Raw genomic sequence first — 15743 nt, 5'->3', positions numbered from 1 at the left:
AACACTGTTTACCAAAACAATTTAGTAACTTATCACTTTTTTTAATTGCTGGGTTTTTAGAAGCTAACTTTTAGGAAGAATAAAGTTATTTTTCATACAGCTCTGCTTAGCTCCAGCTTTCAAACAAAAGTCACCTGCATAAATACTAGAATGTGTTATGCGCTTTTCTTACTTCTTTCTAGTGAATAAAACATATTTTCTATTATTTTTAGAGGCACACTGGGAATTCCACCACTGCTTGTCCTTCCTATACTGCAAAACATTTGATACAGCAGATAACATAACTGGACAGTCACCAACTTATTAATTTTTACTGCTCTCATAGGTGATTCCAACCTGAGCAACTTACGGAGTGCCTGTCTCACAAGTACTGCAGATAAGCCAGATGGCATTCAAGAAGACACAAGCACCCCTTAATATTTTTAAAGGCCCTGTCACCTCCTACTACAAAAGCTGTTCTTGATAACCGGGCTAGTGACTAGTATGACTTCACCAAGTAGGAGACACAGAGAAGAGACAAGTGGCTTCCTCTTGGGTGGCATCTCCCCTTGGTGATGCTTTAATTGTCACAAGAATCAAAACTGTATTTAACAAATTGTCTCGTTCCATCATAGTATCAAGCAATTCACCAGATGCTTTCAGAATCAATGAAAAAAATTGATTGAAATTATTTCTTGATGTGTATTAAAATCTCTTTTTACAACAATCACTGAAAAGGGTGCAATTCTTTCTTAATTTTGCCATAAAGGGAAAGATTATTCCAAAATAAAATACCTCACCGTAAAAATGTATCCAATTACTCACACAACTTTTCAACCAAGATATTTTAATAAGACATCATTTTAATCTCTGCTTGTTTAATTAGACAAATAAGATGATAGTTTATTACACTACCAGTGCACAATTCATTTTTATGATACAGCAACAATAAATAACTTCAAAGCACAAATGAAACAGCCAAATCTCAGTCTCCAGTGAAACAATATATGGAACATAATTACATGCAGTATACATTTTGCAGAGGATGTTGACTCAGCTTCAAATTTAGCAAAACGTGACCAGGAAATAAGTGTCTGGAGCTTAACCACAGCGTGTGTTTGACCCTTTTCGTCTGGAAACCTACTATTTACCAAACGTCATTTCAGCTTATAAGAGTGTTAAAAGATCCTCTAGTCCTCTGTAAGGAATCAACTGCTCATGAAGAGATTTTTTAGACTCTTACTGGTCTAATTTACACTGAAACTTTAGTTACTCAAAAGGATTTTATTCCCTCTGAATAAAGTTTCCAAGGATTTTTAACATCCATGTGATAACAACAGCATCAGCTTCTCATGCCTGAAATATATGGAGGTAGTTCAAGAAGAAATGTGAGAGCAGACGATTTACTTGGAAAGGAGTTACTCCCGGTCTTCTCTATCAACATATAACTGGCTCCTCTTTCTTTTAGCTATACAAACAGTACCAGCTTCCCCATCCATGTGCTCTCTGCCCTTACATGCATGAACAAAACTAAGAGATCAGGTATGGATAGCTTTTGTCTAATTTTACAGAAATTCTTTTTGACTTCACAAGAATGGTAACTCAAAACCACATTAATTTACTTATAAGTCTGAATGAACTTAGGTTGGGCTATTGTTTGGTTCTGCAATTCTAAAAATTTATTACAGAGCACATGCAGCATCTAGAATGGGTAACATTTACTTCAAACTGTCCCGATTTTAAAAGGTTCAAAACATTAGAAACTTGGAGTTTCTAATGACCTTATCTAAAATAGTAATACTTCAAGAGAGACAAAGATCATATTTTCATCACATAGACACTGTCTACTAGCTTAGTCTGTACACACTACACTAATATGTGCATCATATTATTAAGAGTAAAAAAACAGAATAGAAGTTATCATGGGCTTCATGCTAAGTAACTATATAAGGAGTGTTTAACTACTATTAAAAGAAATCTTTATACTGCATTAAATGTTTAAACTGTATTCTTCTACTGCTCTATATTGATTATTTTCATATTACAATATATTAATGTTACAATATAGTAAGGCCTTCTTAGATTAAGATGGCTTTCTTTAGAACGACAGACTCTTGCTCTAAACTGAAGCAGACAGTATTTTTTTTTCTTAAAAATACATCCTGATGATTGGACTGTCCAGTGAGAACACTTTCCTTTTAAAAGTATACATTTAATTATCTTCATCCAGGTCTAGAACTACCTACCTCAGAAAAATACAGCTTTACTGTGAAAAGGGAATCTTCAAGACAAACAAAAGTTTCCTGGGATTCCATGAGAACCTACCTTGGGCAGAACTAAGACATGAATTTGGATACAGTGCCCTGAAAAGCTGTGTGAAGTTACTGCCTTACAGATATGGCTTCTTTCAGGGGTGAAAAACATGATTTATACAGGTTGTACAGAAGAGGATGAATCTCATTTCTCACTATAGAACAGGGCTTACAAGTATTTACTCTACATCTGGTAATTAGAAAAACTATTTTGATTTCACAAGGATTAAGTAAATTAGTCTAGTTCACTGTTAAAATAAGTAATGAAACTTGTAAAGGAATATACTGGAATTAAAGAGCATGAACTAGAATGTTTATGTTTTCTACAGTTGAAAAAGCAAAGCTTCGTGTTTGCGCTCACTGACAGTACCTACCTCATACAATAACAGCATTTTAACCATGTAACACAATTGTCTCATAATAGACAGTTATTAAAATAGCCAATCCAACTAGCAATTAAATCTCCAAATGATGGAGCATTGCCTGTAATTAAAACACACTACCTCTTCTACCCACATTAGGCAGAGCAGCCCCAGTGTCCTAATACAGCAGTTAGTCTTTATTAATTGTATCTTAATAGGGATTCCGAAGACAAATTCAATATTGAAATTCAAATAGACTATGATCAAGTGGCACATAGTCTTAAATTAGCCGAAAATTAACAGTCAGTGCCAAATGATGGATTCAGGAGTAAGCTGCCTGTAGTGACAGGTAATGTGTTCCTGTTATTTGCAAACCCAAATGCCACTGCTCTATAATAAGCCAACATACTTCTGTAAAAATACTACCAGAGCAACAGCCAAGATGACACTCAAATAAAATGGAATAACATCTCTGTCTTATCACTCTTAATACAAGTTATATTAACTGCATCAGAGAACTAAAAGTGAGATTCATTTTCTATTGATAACCACCTCCTCATTACTGGAAAGTTCTGGGACATGGCTTACATGTCAAACATGACAGTTTCCTAAAAACAAAGGACTAAATGCTTAGAAGTGAATTTTGCCATCAAAAGATTTTTAGATTGCCAATGTAAGGTGGAATAACAGATAATCTCATTTCCTCCTTTTTCTTCAGATCTGCAGGTTCCTGGTCTACTCTAATTTCCTACTCTTCTAGTCCTTGAAAAGTGAAATCTAACAAAAGTATACTGCAGAATTAGATACTTTGGATGCAGAGATGAGACATCAGCAGATGTGGTTTAGGTTAGACACTTAACAGCTAACAGCACATTGAATGCTAACTGGTCTTACCTGAAATCAAGGTCGGAGAAGGTAAACCACAGGAGCCATGCAACGTTATGACTCCTGAGAACCAACTTTAGAATTTGTTTCAGTTAAATTAGGCACAAAGTGTGGAAAGATAAGAGTCTAACATGTCTTATGCAGGCACTGCTTATCTCTATTTGACCACTATCACTAGGAAGAGACTGGAATTGGCCAGAGTCAGCACCCCAAATAAAATAATCACTTTTAAAAGATTAAAGAAGCCATTAACATGGATTGACTTTGCCCCAGCAGAACAGAGCAACACAGTCTCTGTTCAGCACTGGTGATCTGGCAAGGACAAATAAAATTAGTCTGACACTGAAGTAGAAAGACAGGGACTCGTGAGTACAGTGTCCAAATTCACGAGGACTTTTGAAGTGACAACGGTTCTAAAGGAAACATTCTAAGCGTAGCACTTGGATACAGCTTTTTCTTCATGATCCAACTGGATATATAGAGAGAACCGATAAGCTCAGCAATAGTTCAGGAGCCTTAAGACAATTTGGTAGATCAAGTCCCACTTCTGAAAGGGAGAGAGAGACAAAGGATCTATACTCAAGAAGAGCCCCTTGGTAGGCAGAGACAAAAATCCCCAGGATCCGGACACAATTCAGGCTTGAAAGTAGGAAAGAAAGATTTGTGAATTCTAACTTTGCTTCTTTGCTTGACTTCACCCACACACAAACCAGTTTGTTTATGCGTATTTGGTATGAAGGTTTGCTCGTAAGGAAACATTTTTGTCATCTCTCTTTTTCTAGACTGTCTGAAAATCTTATTGCTCAGATTTGTGTGGACAGAAACACTCTTCAGTATGGAACTATTACCAGGTCTGTATTTATGTTCTTACTCCATACTCCAAAAGTATTGAAGAAAATTATTTTCTCTTGAAAGTGTAGCAGATAACATCTGGGTAATTACAACTGAACAAGGAAAGAAAACAGAAGAATTGACAAAAATAATTTCAGGTCCCCAGATCAATACAGTATGTTCAAACTTCACAACCCTCAGACATAGAAATCCAGCTCTTCCCGACTGACTGCCTATTAACTTCATAAAACAGTGTGGCAGAAAACCAAGACCAAATATGCCAAAGCACAAGAGAGCACAACGCTAACAGCAGAATGCACAACCAGTCCCTCCAACTGCTATACTTAGGACAGAAAAGGGAAAGCAGTACTGGCCAAGGATACCTTTTTCATTTCTTTGAGAGATATTTCACAGCTGAGATCACTTAAGCATTTGCATTGGCTGTTGCTCTTGGATAAACAGGTTAGCTCACAAGTACTTGGTTTTGGGTTTGTTTTTTTTTTAAATATGCACGTTTTCTTGCTAGCACCTAGCTCACTCTCATTTCAGAGCTCCATATTATGAGACAAAGTGCTTCTGTGCCATTGCTCTTCTGCTATCAAAACAGAGCCTTCCCGACCTTTTTGTAAACACAAATATATTTATCATTGCTTTGCAATGAATTTGAACAAAGCAATATATTTAGAACAGGTTGGGAAATATCAAATAATTCTTTTGAGGTAAGAGAAAATTAAATTAGATCTAGCTAACTAAGAGGTTTCTTCTGTTTCAGTTTCACGGGTTTATTTTTCCCATTCCTTTCTACTCGAAATACCATGAATCTGCCACTACGTTCCTTAAGTTTTGCTAGAAGTGCTATCCTGATATTTTTGAGCTCTGCCTCCCCCATTCATTGATTCCTCATGGTCAACTTATCTCATGATAATGCTCATGTAATCCTGAATAATAAAAAAATAAACATAGAAATAATCCGACAGAAAGATTTAGCTTTTCGTATCACAGCTAGTGGCTAGGTTTGTATCTCCTTATTATCCAACAACAAAAAGGCCCTTCTGGAAAGCAAACTGGAAAACAGGTGCTATGAGTTTAACTATGAGAAACACTGCCGAATTCCCTGACATGTATAGGGCTGAAGTTTCAATACTGACTGATGTAGAACAAATAGTTATTAACAACTCTCAATAAGGTACAGTATGAATCAAGACATCTGAAAGAAATTTAAGTACATCTACTTTAAAGCTAAGAGTCCTAATAAGAAAGAGCTTTAAGTTCTGTCTGATCTTCCAAATCCTATTCCTGACACTGGATGTGACCACTGGCACACATGAACCTGGACACAAGGACTTCCTCTTGAAGGGAGGTTCAGAATTTTTTTTCTTTCCTTCCACACTCATCTGTTCAGTGCATACACGTCTCACAAAACATGAACAAGCTTAAGAGTGTGCCTGGAAGGCGTGCAATTACTATACTACTGAAAAGAAAAAAAAAAAAAAAGAAAAAAATCAAGTCACCAAAGATAATTTTAAAAGCATTATTAATTTTGAGTCCCTGCACTTTATTACAGTTTTAGAGAGTATTTAGCAACTCAAAAGTAAAAATTTAGTTCCCATATACTTAATTTGAGCCTACTGTTCAAGACAGACCCCCTGGTGTCAAATCAAGACTGCAGACCACAGTTTCTCATACTTTTCTCCTGCACATGGTAGAAAGTAATTCTTTTCAGCTCCATTTAGCTTTTGCTTTAATTTACTGAGGGTCCCCTCAGGCAGTTCTGTAGACCTAATGTGGCAGGAGAGGAAAAAGCAGTAGGGAAGAACTTCTCAATCCAGCACTGCTGCCAAGGAAGTGTTACGCACAACATACTTCCAGAGAAGGACAAACATTTGTGTGAAAAGTTGGGTGAACTGAGAAATTCAGTAGCAGAAGCAAGAACAAAATCCAACTCACCATGGTAGGTTCTTCTTGCAAAAATCTCCCTTCTCTCCTGCATGCCCTATCTCATTTTGGTGAAGCAAAAAAGGCAGGCATCCACAGTAGTAAACCAAATTCCTCCCTAGAAAAAGGACAGAGTAGTCAGCAATTAAATATAAAGTTACAGCAGCTGATCATCAGCTAAACATCACTTATTTAGCAAATGTATTGTCCGGGTCACAGTCCTTACCAGGGGTATTACTACGGGGATCTCCCATTTAAGTCTCATAGGGGGTTGCACCATGTTATTACAGAATGAACTGTAAATGAAATATAAAAGCAAAGAACTAAGTCCAAAACAGAGCTTCTGCAGTGACAGATCAACTGCTGCAGCAGATTAACACAATGGTACGGATGGTTTTAGGACTTATTTAGCAAGCAAGCTTTAGGAAGCACAGATAAAGACTCATTTAATGAGTAACACTGCATCATCCACCAGCTCTGTGTTGCCACAGGCAATAGGCATGCTGTTAGATTGTTAATAGTTTTAGTTGGTTTCTTTGGTTGGCTACACTTAGTTGTTATCAACCAAAAAAACAAATTAAATTCTTGTTTTCTTTGCAAGGCCCTTATGCTCAGCATTTCAAAACAACTGAATGACAGATGTTAATTTGGGAGGTGGAGGGGATGTTTCTAGCTACTTACAGGAATGAGGCGGGTAGGGCCCTGTTTTTGTTTCTAATATGTTTACCTATTTAGGAAGGCAGGAGGCCACTGTCCAGCTGATTTTACTTCTGATTTTGGAGCTCTGCAGTACCATGTGCCTGTGAGAACAGAGAGAAGACCAGAACATGTTTTACTGTTTTACTCCAAAAGTGACACTGTACAGTACTGTTCTGCATCCATTTATCATTCCCACTACACACCCTGCTCCTGGAATCTTAATCTGCAGAACTATTACAGAGAAAGATTTTTTTCCTTTCTTCAAACTTTGACCATTCCCAAGATTGTTATAAGCACTTCAGTATCTCACTGTTGAGATCACAGTAGCCTTTCCATCAAGAACTTCAGCCAGAGCCCAATCCAATTCAGATTAAACAAAAGAAACATTCATTATCAAACAGAGAAACAAAAAGGAAGCTTTCTGGAGAGAAACACTGCCTGACCACTGGCCCACATTAACCTGGGCATGAGGACTCTAAAAGGTAACATGACAAAGCCCAATGCTATGCCTTAAGATTGAGATTGCTTTGCCACTGCAGAGGCACGTACATCAGATGACAGCTTCTTAGGAATGCAGTTTGGTTCAGAGAAACAATGGAAATATATCTCAAAATCCAGTTTAGAGGGCTGGTTTTCCACCAGTTTGACTGTACTTTCCATGTCAATGACAGAACCCAGTAAACTATTCCATAACTAAATAGTTAGTACCTTTCTACTCATGAAACATTCATCTGCAGACTAAGATCTACCGATTTTGTTTAAAAAAAAAGTCATATGATTAAAACAACACCAAACCCAACAAAGTATTGCAGATTGATCTGAAAGAATCCTCAATATTAATTAAATTAACTATGCAGCACACAGCTGAGTGGTTTAAAGAGCTGTATGATAGAATTTTGCTTCCTGACTGGATATGTGAGCATGCTATCGTTTATCTAGCTTTTCATCTGGTTTACCTGTTAAGAGAGCAAAAATGATCAGTACATACTCTTCTAAAGCCTGTTTAGTGATACTCTGCCTAAACATCTTCCTTTCTGACTTTGATGAAAGTCTGTTTTTCTATTAGTCTAAGTACCATTAATCAAGGTCTTAAAATAATACATCTTGTAAAGTTTTTATGGCTATCATTCTCATACTTGCTTTCTCATAATTACTTGAATTTTTTGTTCCTTGCAGTTACAACATAGTACACTTTCTTCTCTACAATTAAATTTTCTTTTTTCTTAATATTTTCATATATATATTTACTTGTATATTTATGTAAGCAAACCCACATTTTTTTTAATAAAAAGACGGACTAACAAACTCTTTTCTATTTTCCTTTTCCACTCTCCCAGCTATATTTTTCCTAGTATATGTTGTCACAAAAATTTATTTCAATATAACACACCTTTACTGGTCATTTTTAAAGCCATAAGATATTGCCTGCTTTTCAGGTTCTATTGAATATTCACCTGGTTTACTCGTATCAGCCACCTAGAACACTAAGTTCACTTTCCTGTGAAATTCCTAAATGGGAAAGCAGCTATGGTAACCTGACTGGAAAGAACTAAATATCCTCCATGTTCGCACACAGAGTATTTGGAAGTGGCAGAGGTCACAAAAGTAACACGTTTAAGGTGTGGAAAATGAACACGCAGCTCCATGCAGTCAGGGACTCACACGCACATTTTTACAAATGTCTACTGAAGTCCATAGGCAAAACTGTACTTAACATTTTTGACTAAAGATACCACATCTTTAATTCCCGGTGTTGTAAGACACAATCCAAAATGCTAAATTAAGCTAGGGTTTTAAGACATTATCTAGATCCACTTTTCACTCTTGCTGAGGTCTTTATTTCAGACTCTTAGACTGAAATATTACCCAGGCTTCACTTCAATGTCACTGTAGTGTTTACGTTGTTATGTGCAGATCGTACAAGTACACATAATTACGCTAAAATTCTCGCGGCTGGGGAATGGTGCTCAGGGTCTGTGAGCCGGTCTGACTGCTCTCCACCAGCAGCATTTCATTCACAACACACACCGCAGTCACACACACAAGCCATTGAGAACAAGTCGTGCGTCAGTAACGCTGTTGGTGGAAACACAAAGAGAGCCCGAGCCCGTTCTGCTGTTCCGATGCCCTCACATCCCGCTGAACTGCTTGATGCTCACAAAACTCAATTAACACTTCTGGAAACAGCCCCCATGGAAGAACGACTCCGAGTATCACTGTCCATCACAGCGCCCTTTTGTTTCTCTGGAGTGCCATTAAACCAGCCGTTCCAACTGCAGAAGTTCAAAATCAGCCAGAACAAAGCTCTCTCTAGACAGCAAAAGCATGAAGTAAAAAAAAGAAAACATAGAGACTGCAGAGAAAAGTCTCTCCTATTGCTTTGCCTCCTGCTACAACCACCCCTGGACATGTGCGTGCCTCCCTTCGGTACCAGAACGGAGGGGAGGAGAGGGAGAGGAAGCACATTGGTGTCATCTTAATTGGGTGAAATTCATGCAGCAGCACAAGCACTGGAAGAGGAGACACAAAACTTGGCTTTCAACGCAGAGCCCACAACAAAAGCCAGTTATTTATGGCTGTGAACTCCAGATTGACATGAAATTGTAAAGGCCAATATAAGCAATTAATCTGACCTCAGTATCCAATTCTATATTCAGTTATTTGACGAGTCTGTCAAAACGATTCAGACATAATGAAAGAAAAACAAGTGACACTAGATTCAAACTGAAACAATCATAATAAAGTTTTTATGGAAAGAAAATCAAACATTTCCAGTAGGTACCCATAAAGTAATTAATGCTTTCAAAATAGAATCTGTGTCTTGTTTGTGGCACAACCAAAACGTGACAGTCTCTCACTAATGATTCATGAAGGTTTTGCAGTAGTAATACCTTGACATGATTACACCCCAGTAAATACTGTATGTTCTTACCTTTGATTATGTGATAAATACCAATCAAAACATCGATTATATCACTGTTTCAGCTCAGATTTCAGCCAGCAGGTCAGCTTCGTCAGAGGCCCAACTCAAACGTGTCAATGCAAACACATGTAGCATGGGGAGCAAACAAGAGCAGTGAGATGTGCGCACGCCTGCAGGGCCATGATGTTGTTGGCATCACGGAGACGTGGTGGGATGGCTCCTATGACTGGAGCGTTGGGATGGAGGGCCCTCTGTAGTTGGCCTCCACGGGTCCTGTGGAACTGTCAGATGAAGTTGCCAAGCCACTGTCCACCATATTACAGAAGCTGTGACAGTCCAGTGAAGTTCCCACTGACTGGACATGGGGAAACATAACCCCCATTTTTAAAAAGGGGAACAAGGAAGACCCAGGGAGGTACAGGCCAGTCTCACCTATGTGCCTGGCAAGGTCAGGAAGCAGATCCTCCTAGAAACCATGCTAAGGCACATGGAGAGCAAGGAGGTGACAGGTGACAGCCAACATGGCTTCACTAAGGCCAAATTGTGCCTGACAAATTTGGTGGCCTCCTGTGACAGGGTTACAGTGTTGGTGGACAAGGGATGAGCAACTGATGTCATCTACCTGGACTTGTGCAAAGCATTTGACACTGTCCAATATGACATTCTTGTCTCTAAACTGGAGAGACATGGATTTAACAGATGGGCCACTCAGTGGATAAGGAACTGGCTGGATGGCCACACTCAGGGAGTGGTAGTCAACAGCTCAATGTCCAAGTGGAGACCGGTGACAAATGGCGTTCTTCAGGGGTCAGTATTGGGACCAGCCCTGTTCAACATCTTTGTTGGTGACATGGACAGTGGGATAGAGCGCACCCTCAGTAAATTCACTGACGACACCAAGCTGTGTGGTGTGATCGACCTGCTAGATGAGAAGCTCAACATGAGCCAGCAATGTGTGCTTACAGCCCAGAAGGCCAACCGCATCCTGGGCTGCATCTAGAGGAGCGTGGCCAGCAGGTCAAGGGAGGGGATTCTCCCCCTCTACTCTGCTCTGGTGAGACCCCACCTGCAGCACTGCATCCAGTTCTGGAGCCCCCAACATCAGAAGGACGTGGACCTGTTGGAGCGAGTCCAGAGGAGGCCACGAAGATGATCAGAGGGCTGGAGCACCTCTCCTGTGAGGACAGGCTGAGAGAGCTGGGGCTGTTCAGCCTGGAGAAGAAAAGGCTTCAGGGAGACCTTAGAGCAGCCTTCCAGTACCTAAAGAGGGCTACAGGAAAGATGGGGAGGGACATTTGACAAGGGCATGTAGTGCCAGGACAAGGGGTAACGGCTTTAAACTGGAAGAGGGTGGGTTTAGATCAGACATAAGGAAGACAGTCTTTACTGTGAGGATGGTGAGGCACTGGCCCAGGTTGCCCAAAGAAGCTGTGGATGCCCCATCCCTGGCAGTGTTCAAGGCCAGGTTGGATGGGGCTATGAGTGACCTGGTCTGGTGGAAGGTGTCCCTGCCCAGGGCAGCGGATTTGGAATGGGATGATCTTTAGAGGTCCCTTCCAACCCAAACCATTCTGTGATTCTATGGTCAAAACACCTTAAGAAACAGGAACTAGAGGAACTCCAACACTGGGAAAATACCTTTGAAAAAAGGTTACTTTTTAAGTGACATTTTCATTTCTTTTGTCCTGAATTTAGAACAGTTTAAACCCGTACAAATCTACTTGCTTGATTATTTTTACTGACATCATTAGACACGACAGTAAACACCTTGTCACCAACACAACAGCGTGTTTCTGAGATCTTCTGGAACACACAGGAAGAAACCCTAACTGCACTGAGGTCAGAGAAAGTTTTCCATGAACTTCACCTATAAACATCCTTTAAATATTGTGAGCTCTGTACTAAGGAAACACAAGTCTCAGGAAGATCAATCAATACGTCTCATATTTAAACAATGCCTACAGTAACTGACTTTTACCTGTGGATTCTTGTTTTTTATGCTTTGAAAACTTTCATATTAGAATGTGTTTCAGTTTAAAATATATATAAAAATATATTTCTAGATATGTATGTGTATGCACATTTTTTTTTTTTTTTCTAAAACAAATCTTCCTTGCCATTTCCCAAGAGCCTCTCAGATTTTGGTACAAGACAGACCTTGAACTAGTGCCTAATCACTAGTTACTTTCACTAATCAAAGTTTCTAATCACGACTCTTTTCTATCATACTCCATTGTAGGCATTTCAAGTTACACCTTTTACTAATCTAGAAGTACGCCCTTCATTCATTCCTAGCTGGTAGAAGATTAATTACTGTTATTTGAAATGTATCATCTTAACTTCAGATGATTTCTAAATAACTCATCTGCAATAAATTTCTGAGAAAAAAATATTTTAAAGTTTTATGCACATACAAAAAACCCCACAATACTAACTGAACAAAGCTACATTATGAACTTGCTCCCAAAGCTACCAGCAAAACTCATTTACACGCACACGGACACTTCAGTGGTGGGCTACAGTAGGAAACCTGTTGCTAGAGAGCCGTACAAACTTTAGCAAATAAATGGAGTGCACTGCAATTGCAAACTGAGCTACTCTCTTCTAAAATAATACGCAACGCAAGTTACTCTTTTGGACTGTATGCCAACCACCTGGTTTGCTGACTCAGCAGGAAAAGCACAGCCGTAGTTTTCCCATTCAAGACCGCTTCGACTTCATCAACAGAGCTTCACCTTTACAAATAATAAATATAATTCCACTTTTAAAAGAATCACACTTTATTACGTCTAGATACAAAACCTGACAAGCTCCAAAGCCCACTAATGAAGTGGTACTACACCACCTTTCAAAGTATCCGATCAGGTGTGATACGACCTTTCTGGTCACTCCTGGATGAGAGTATAAAATGCAAAACGAGAGCGCACAGTACGAACTGATGCCTGAAGACTCACAGCATAAAGCAGTTTCCCATCGATTTTAGCTTCATCTCATGAGACTTATTTTCCTTTAAATACTATTTCACCAAATAAAGCCATTTTTCCAGTTGTCACTCTCCCAATAATGGGAAAAAAAAAAAATTGACTTGGAGGTTCATCAGAGCTTCCTGTAAAAACTGGAACCTGCTAGTGCTTTCTACCATCATGCAGGCATTGTTTCTCTTCAATCAGCTTCTGAGAACTGAGGATCGACGGAGAAGAAAGGCAGACTGTGGGCTGAGCCCACGGTAAATTCAACGGCTCGCATTCAGAGAGCTACTTGCTTTGGCGCCCATCTGTGCTCCTCACGGGCGAGGGGTGGGTGGGAAAAAGAACAGAGAGCGTCAAAGACATTGAAACGTGGAAAAGTCTGAGCTTGGCTAAGTGATTACTTCCGCATCGTGAAATGCCAGCAGAGCAAATCTGACCTCTGTATAAAAGAATAAGATTAAGGGGGGAATAAAAAATGACTAGGGGGAAATTCTCTGTACGATTTAATGAGGTGGGGGAGGGAGAATATTTTTTTGAATCACAGACAACAATTCTTCTATCACTCAAAATACTGATCTACAGCCCAGCTGTCAGTGAAGGTTTTCCAAAAAATAATTACTTTAAATCTCTTGTTAGAGGAAGGCAAAAAAGAATAAAACCATCTTTCTTGTTTTTCAGAGATGGTCTAAGTGGAAAACATGATGATTATAAGATGAGCTGTCGCTCAGCTACAACCCACTCACTGCTATTACTGCTCAGTACAGCTGCTTTAGCATTCAGTCAGCTCAGTTACCTCTTATACTCATTACACTCAGAAATTCTCCCATGTCCTTTATCACACAGAGCCATCCTTGCCCTCAGAGTGCCAGCTGATTTGATCTCTTTTTGCTTTATTGGAATTTAGGACTGAATTGTGAAAGAGAGTAGGAGCCCTGTTTCCATTTCATTTGAATTCCTGCACCACACACATTTTTCTCTGCCCTTCCTTTTGCTCTCCAGAAGACTGAGGTTATACGGTACAGCGCACTATTTGCATATCAAAAGCAACAGCACTCTACACAAAAATGAAAAGCAGCCACTTTTCTGGTTTCAGTGACTAAGAGCTTAAGACATGAAAAGAATTTCCTTCCTCTGAATCTGTAAGTCCAAATTCAGGTGTAACTCAGTTCATCAAGACTGGTTCAGATAAATACCTTAAAAATGGAGACGCTCCCCCACTGCCACTGTTCCCTGATACTTATTTGCCAAAGACAGAATTCATTTTCTTTCCAGACCCTGTCCTGGAGCAGTTAGAGCCTTCACCATCTTACCTGAAAAAAACATGCCAACAAGGTCAAAGCTCACAAAGAAACAATTCTTATTTATCCCAAGTTACATCCAGCTTGTCTGACTGGCACTACCCTGCTTACTGGGGTATTTCAGTATCTTTTTTCAGCTGGCCACCATGACCTCAATGTGGACAACTCTCAGCTCTACGTTATACAATCTAACTAAAGAACATACACACAAAGCACTATGCCAGGCTACTCTTAACTTCATGCTAAGGTAGCAGCCTTGCCCCGAGTTTCTACACAGAGGTGCCTTTTCTGAAGCAAAATGTCCAACACTGGTGTTAAGAACATACACACAAGCTGTTAGCACACCAAGCACCAAGCTAACCTTCATCAGGCTCCAAGAGACACAGCCCAGATACCAGACTACTGCAGCCCGTTTTTCCGCAACGGGAGGCAGAGCAATTCAGGCACAAGCTATACCACCTGCTGAAGTTCAACATGTCCCCACTGTATCACACCTAACCTTTACGCCCTCAGTGCATCGGATCAACCTCCATTAACCCAAAACCAGCAGCTACCCTCTGGAAAGGAGACAAATTAATAAATGCAAAGACATTCATAATTCTGTTTCTGGGAAAGACCCTTCCTGCACTTTAATATGCGCTGGTAGCCTAGTGCCTGGCATCCTAACAGAGAGGTGAGTGGAAGGATACCCCGTCCTTGTGAGGCACAGTAACTGGCCACCTAGATGCCATTCTCCATCTCTGCTTACTGATATCACACACATAAGGTAGATAAGTATATGACGGCTTTAAAAAGGGTAAGAGAGGGATGCAACCATGTCCCCTCTCCCCCATAACATGACTAGGATTTGTGACATCAATTTTAATGACTTCCCTGCCTAGAAACATACCTGGCCACCCACACACCCCAGGCAGAGCGATGAGGTGGGATCAGCAGAATGAATGACTCAGAGAAATACCAGCTGTTTACCGCAGTGTCTCACTACTCTCCACACCAAGAGTAGTGGGTGGTGTTTGAGCTGTCCTTGACCCTGCCAAATCACTCTCCAGCTCCTTCCCACCATTAAAAGTGCTGATGCATTTCCAAGCCCTACCATGAACACATTACCAATCTCATGAGGGAAATCATTCTGCTTCAGATGGTTTAAAACCACAAGCAGATAATTCTTATCCTCAAGAGAATCATGTTATACCACGAGTACACTGGATTACACATTCATTTGACTTCTACCAGCCAGCCAAGCTAGTTTATCATTCACGAGTCGCCCAAAATCCTTCTTAAATCCTCACAGAAATCTGATCTATTTCCCTGTACATCTTCAGTTAGAGTCAGATCACTTAAAGAAATTGCACTGGATCAGAAACAAGAACCAGTATTCAAAATAGGTCAGTCTCAGCAAACTTCCTTCCATTTTTCATCTATTTCTTACTGAATAAAGTACACAATACAATGGCATGCCCATTAAACATAACAGAGTGCTTATGAGTACATTGCTATTTGCATAGGAATCTTAATCCATTTTCATTTTAAAATAAATTTTATCAAATTCT

The 15743-nt window shown here is 39.6% G+C and overlaps 1 protein-coding gene across 2 annotated transcripts in view; it reads right to left on the bottom strand.

Moving 5' to 3' along the window:
• The window catches only part of OTUD7A (OTU deubiquitinase 7A), a 130570-nt gene that overhangs the window by 77965 nt on the left and 36862 nt on the right, over nucleotides 1-15743 (bottom strand). For both annotated transcript variants that reach the window (XM_086757157.1, XM_086757156.1), the window contains exons 2-3: nucleotides 7032-7104; nucleotides 6317-6422 (exon numbers count right to left, since the gene is read on the bottom strand). The gene's annotated coding sequence lies outside the window, so the exon portion shown is untranslated. The remainder of the gene's footprint in view (nucleotides 1-6316; nucleotides 6423-7031; nucleotides 7105-15743) is intronic.

The sequence above is a fragment of the Chlamydotis macqueenii genome, chromosome 12, assembly GCF_036417535.1.
Source record: "Chlamydotis macqueenii isolate bChlMac1 chromosome 12, bChlMac1.mat, whole genome shotgun sequence".
Taxonomy (NCBI): Eukaryota; Metazoa; Chordata; class Aves; order Otidiformes; family Otididae; genus Chlamydotis; species Chlamydotis macqueenii.
This window is presented reverse-complemented; position numbering and strand designations above follow the sequence as displayed.